The 6,037-nt window shown below is 40.1% G+C and overlaps 1 pseudogene; it reads left to right on the forward strand.

Moving 5' to 3' along the window:
* The first annotated feature begins 3,960 nt into the window (after nucleotides 1–3,960).
* On the forward strand, nucleotides 3,961–5,186 carry LOC149227800 (phosphoenolpyruvate carboxylase kinase 1 pseudogene; annotated as a pseudogene).
* The last annotated feature ends 851 nt before the right edge of the window (nucleotides 5,187–6,037 follow it).

A 6,037-nucleotide genomic window follows, 5' to 3' on the forward strand; every position in this document is an offset into this window, starting at 1 on the left:
ACCAAAAAGATGTAAAAAAAATTAAAAATAAAAGATTGAAATAGCTATTGTTTTCTCCCTTTCTTCTTCTCCACCTTTCGCCATCCTCCCATATTGGGGGTAGCTGTTACAATGGATAGCTGATTTTCTGTTATAGTTGTGGGAGAATCCTTGTCCGACTCTGATCCTTCTAATCCATGAGCTCTCTTATTGCTGGGTATTTCCTTTCCTGTTAGCTGGGAACCTTGTTGCTGCATGGGGTTTTTGGGGGCTTCCTCTTCTTTTTGTGTGTTGTCCTGAACTATTTGTTCATCTTCTTCTACATTGTTTTCTGCATTCTTTGCTGTGTCTTCTTCCTTCACCAATGGCTCTGTATATTGCCATCCTTTCGATTTCTGTTGTTGCTGCTTGTTCCTATTGGGGATATTTCTTGTCTGTGGGCATGCACTAAGCAGGTGGTCTGTTTGTAGGCATCCACGGCATCGGAACGTTGTGTTTTCATAATCCAAAGGTTGAATCCACTGTGTATTGTTGAAGTTCAATATAATACTTTCTGGCAGTCCTTGACTGAGATCTACTTCGATACATATTTTGGCAAAAGTAAATATTCCCTTTATGAGTCTCTCCTTGTCAGTCTTTATGAATTTACCCAAGGTATTCCTGATAGCTATTAAAACCTGGTGGTGCCAAAAATGTAATGGGAGGTTGTGCAACCTAACCCAAACTGGCATCTTTGATACCACCATTGTGTTGGCATCAAATTCTGGAAACCAAGGGGTGATGAAGAGTCCAGCACTACCCCAGAACCATGGTCCCTCGTTTAGGATACTATCCATTTCCTCTTTTATATTGAATCTTACTATGAAAAACCCCTTGGGGCATAAGTAGATTTCACATTTTGTTGTCTAGTATGTATGTAGCCATTGATGCAGTACATCAGATCTGGGCCAAAAACCATTAAAATGGCAAATGACTGCATTGGTATGTAGGTCTGAGTATATGGTATTTACCTCGGGTATAGCGATGGTGAGAGATGGGTTCTCAGGTTTTTGTTCTACTATGTAAGGCCCTGGGAGTTCAGAGGCAGCTGTAGGATTGATCTGTGCCTTCCCTTTGCCCTTGACTGCGTCCTTGAATGTGCCTGTGTTCTTTGACCCAGTTCTAGAACATCCGCCCCGTAGACGGAGATTGATGATGATGGTCGAATCCGAAGTAATATTGTAGGCCTGGAGGGTGTGATGGTCTTGCAATCTGTGTCCCATGTAGATCAGGTTTTGCTCGTGTGCAGGTATGCCAAGGAGACTCTGTATTCTGAATCTCAGATCCCGGATCCTGCATCCCTGCCAGAGCCTTAGGTAGTAGTGCCTGCCTTCCGGTGCTTTGAGAAAGATCTGTGTGAGATCCGTGATTTTAGGGTCCAATCTGCTCCGATCTGCTATCTCTTCATTTGTCACCTTGTCGTTCAGGCCCTCTACTGCGCTTTGGGCCTATTGTACAGGCCAGGGTGTGGTCGCGGTGCTTGTTTGCCCCCAGATCTGGTTTTTCGGTAGGCTGTTCAGCACTCTGTGTGCCTGATCTAATGGATCGTATGCAGATCTGAGGGTATTATCATTTGGATCTGTGGCTCTTTTGCTTCCAGATTCAGTGTTGTAATCCCCATTGTTCCCATGACCCTGTGCCTGAACTGACACGAGTACAGTGGTTGCAGAAACCCTCATTGTTCCTTTTATATGCGCCTCATCCCTAATGCAGTTGCTGCCTCGGTTGTGTGCCGGATCCGAGAAATGGTGAGCGGAGGAATTTGGCTCGAAGCACAGTTCTCTGCTTTGAAAAGTAGCCCGGATCCTCTGGAGAAGAGCCTTGCCTTCACCAGGAAGTTGCAGCGTGGGGGTAAACCTGTGACCTTGCAGTGGAGTCCACGCATCGAGTCCCTGGCCCTGAGCCGAAGGCAGAACCAGCGCCACGGAAGCCATGGAGAAAGGCAGAACGGAGTCCCGGGAACGAAGAAAAATTTCGGAAGATGTTTGTGTCATCATATATATGTATTGTTTTAATATAATTCAATTTCCTGATCAGCTAAATAATGGGTATCCTATCAAAACTATAATGTTGTTTGTGTCATCATATATATGTACTATTTTAATATAATTCAAAACAAGCGGTTTTTTTTCCTAATGGAAAAAAATAATAAGGTCATCAAATTTCCATATGACAAATAAGATAAATTTGAAATATTGTTATACAACAATATTTACTTGTCAACCAAAAAAATTAACACTCACAAATCTACTTTAAAAAAATAAAATGACAAGGTTATCAAATTTCTTTTGAAACTCCAAACACCAAAGTGTATTATGGTTGGATGCCATTGTTGATTTGTAGCACCTACAGAAAAGGCCAAAGTAGCTCTGGTTTCTAAAGTGTTTTATGTTTAACTTGGATTTACAAAAACATTTAACTAAATTATATTAAAATCATACCAGAATTTCATGTTCTTCTGGCCAAAAAAAACTACGCTCATTAGACTACCGCTCTGTTTAAGGTCCATTTCGCATGTCTGCCATTTCTACGTCTTGAAACTGGGATATCTTACGGCACAATTCCCGCCATGTGTGACAATGTAATAAAATATTGTATCCCTACTCAAAACAGGTATGGTCGTACGGAAGGATACATGAAAAATGCGTGGCATCCTTTAAAATATATTTTTAACAAAAATTCACGTAATGATATATCATTATGAACACGTTTAAAATTTGGAATTTTAAAGTAAAGGGAATTAAATATTTTAACATATGAAAAATTCATTTTAAATAATTTTATTAAAATCATAATTTTGAAGTAATGCCATTGTTACAGTGGTCAACGTTATAGCTCAAAACCTTGACCGTGTTATCGTGCCTCTCTGAGTCTTTAGTGTGGTCAACATTATAAGTTCAAAAGCTATATCCACATAACTCGCCGTCGCGCTGCCCTGAAAACAATACTTTGCAAAACACTAAATAATTCCAGTAAATTGCCAGCGCCAAACGTTATACGTTTTTGACTTTTTCGTCCAATCCGGCATACAATTTTTTAAGGTACACAGTTACGTTATGGGTGGACCGTGATACCGGCAGGCAGAAAAGCCCAAAGTGGCGCTGATGGCCTATTTTCCAAGTCCATTTCGTACAGGTTTGCCATTTCTAAGTCTTGTTTGGACTTGGGATACGTTAAGGAACAATTCCCACCACGTGCGATAATGAGATAAAATATTGTATCTCTGCTCAAAATAGGTATCTTTGTGCTAAAAGTAAATAGGTATTTTTGTGTTAAAAGTAAAGGCAAAGTATATTCACTAGTTTACCTCCTCATTAATACGCAGAGGTAGTGTATGCTCACTGTGAGATAATGTATCTATTTCAATCTAAGGTGAGTACATACTGCTTTTAGTATTTATGGTTTAATAGAATTATAAATATCAGTGGTTAAAAGTAAAAAAATAAAGTTAATTTTTAATTTTTAATGGTTTTTTTTAATGTAATTTAATAACAATTTCATTAAAATAAAATTATTTTTATCTAATTTCAACTCAATCAAATATATAATTTTTCTATATTTAGATTGCTTTAAAAAAAACCACTTTTTGCTTATCCTTTTAATTATCCTACAAATATATTTTCTAAGTTTTTTCCTAACTACTAGTTTTATTTTATTTCCAAATATAAATACTAAACATTCTATAATAATTTAATCATATATATACATTCATGCGCTCTCTCCCTCTATATGTTTGTTAGCATTAAAATATATTCCATCCTTTGTTTCCAAACATTTTATAATAATATACATACTATATATACACGATGTACTGCCCTATTTCCTCCCACGAGCAAGTACCACGTCCCAAAATCCCAACTCTTCCGCCAATAAATTTGGAATCTACCGCCTTACATCAATTTGCTCTGCCCTGCAGCCTGGTATAAGACGAATATTCTTGCAAACAATCCTGAAACCCTGTAACGCATAACTCGCTTCCACATCGTGTTGCTTTTTTAATAACCCGGACAGATTTAGCCGCCTCTCTCTAGCTATCCATCCATCTTGTTGTATTGGTAGACAAGCAAACCAGGAACACACAAACAACGCCAGTCAACATGACGGAAGCTTTCCTTCAAAACTACCGATTGCAAATGCATGAGAAGATGATAGGCAGAGGCAGGTTCGGGGTGATCAGGAAATGCCTCAACAAGCGAAGTGGTCAACAGGTCGCCTGCAAGACCATAACAAAAGCAGATCTGCAGGATTCCATGGACAGAGAATGCCTCAACAACGAAATCAAGATCATGCAGTATCTCTCAGGGCACCCCACTGTAGTTTCACTTCATGACGTTTATGAGGATGATGAGCATCTGCATCTGGTAATGGAGATGTGCTCAGGGGGAGATCTATTCGACCGAATCGTTAGCAGGAATAATACAGTACCATTTTCCGAAGAGGAGGCCGCCACCATCCTGCAAAAGCTCATGGAGGCCATCAGTTACTGCCACTCCATGGGAATCGCCCACAGAGATATAAAGCCTGACAACATTCTCTTGGTTGATAATTCAAATTTCCTCGATCAAATCAAGCTCGCAGACTTTGGACAGGCCTCCTTTTTCTCTCCAGGTATGTTTATTATGTTTTTGCCCCTTTCCTTGTCATACAAGCCCATGAAATTGTTGGGTATGGATCGATGAACCCCACGGTTGAAATTCTCACATTAATGAATGCAGGGCAAGGATCAATGCAAGGAATTGTGGGTACTCCGTATTACGTAGCGCCGGAGGTGTTGGGAGGGAAGGATTACGGTGAGAAAGTTGATGTGTGGAGCGCAGGGGTGATCCTGTACATAATGCTGAGTGGAGTTGCCCCTTTTCCGGGAGAAACACCACAGGATATATTTGAGGCAGTCCTGTATGGGCGCCTTCGTTTCCCAGCTGATCGATGGCTGTCAATATCTCAGTCTGCCAAGGACTTGATACGCCGGATGCTATCCAGAGACGTCACCAAGAGACTCAGCGCAGACCAAGTGCTAGGTATTCCCTCTTTTCTACCATTAGTAGTGAATATTGCAGCTTGCGCCTGTTGGGTTCTGTAAGATCCATGGAATATTGATGATAGATATTTGTTTTGCTGCAGATCATACATGGGTCACCACTCATGCCCTGCGCAGTACCGGACTGTAGAAGTCTGAAATACTGAGTGGCTTCCAGCAAACGATGAGATGTCGCGTTGTAAAGCCTGTTGGAGAGACTGAGGTTTGATGCTTGCCATATCCCCTATGGGTGTGTTTTCCATCTGAGTCCTTACAACGGGCATGGTCACGTTGCTGTTAAAATTAGTACGATGATGAAGAACCCATTTGGTCTTTTGGATTGGGTTAATGATCCAAATCGTCTGTAAGGGTTTTTTGTATGTAGAACGCAACGTCTGATATAGAAACCCTGGGTGGAATTGAAGGTGGAGTTCCGTTGAGATTGAAAAACGGGAATTGTTGCTATGTGCGGTGAGGAAATGGGGTACCGTTGGAGCGGGTCCCTGGATAATCGGTGAAATCACGGGTGCATAGTGCTTGATATACTAAGATTGCAAATATGTCAACGACAATACAGAAAGAAATTTTGTGTTTTTTCTTTTTTTCTTTCGTACTCGTGGTTAAATTTCCAATTTTATGAGTCAGAAATGTTTTTGTTCATCCCAAAAAAGCAAAATTCTTACCCCTAAAAAAATTGAAAATGACGCAAAACCGAAAGATGAGACCTAAATTAAATAGTGTCTACATAAAATTAGACTAAGAGACTCTTGAACACAACATCGTGCTGGATACTCGTCACCAATGTTCAAATATATACCTTGATCATTAGCTGTAGAGCTAAACGATGTCTTTACATTTCTCTAATATAATATGACTGAGAACAATGAACAGGCCCAATATAGAACCACATATTGTCAAATATGATATGGTAAATACCTGTGCTCTACTATATTTAGACAGGTATGCACACCGGACTGGATTGGGACATTACTGTATTAAGGA

The sequence above is a fragment of the Pinus tabuliformis genome, chromosome J, assembly GCF_031772625.1.
Source record: "Pinus tabuliformis cultivar Carrire ecotype Pingquan chromosome J, CPIR1, whole genome shotgun sequence".
In the NCBI taxonomy this organism is placed as follows: Eukaryota; Viridiplantae; Streptophyta; class Pinopsida; order Pinales; family Pinaceae; genus Pinus; species Pinus tabuliformis.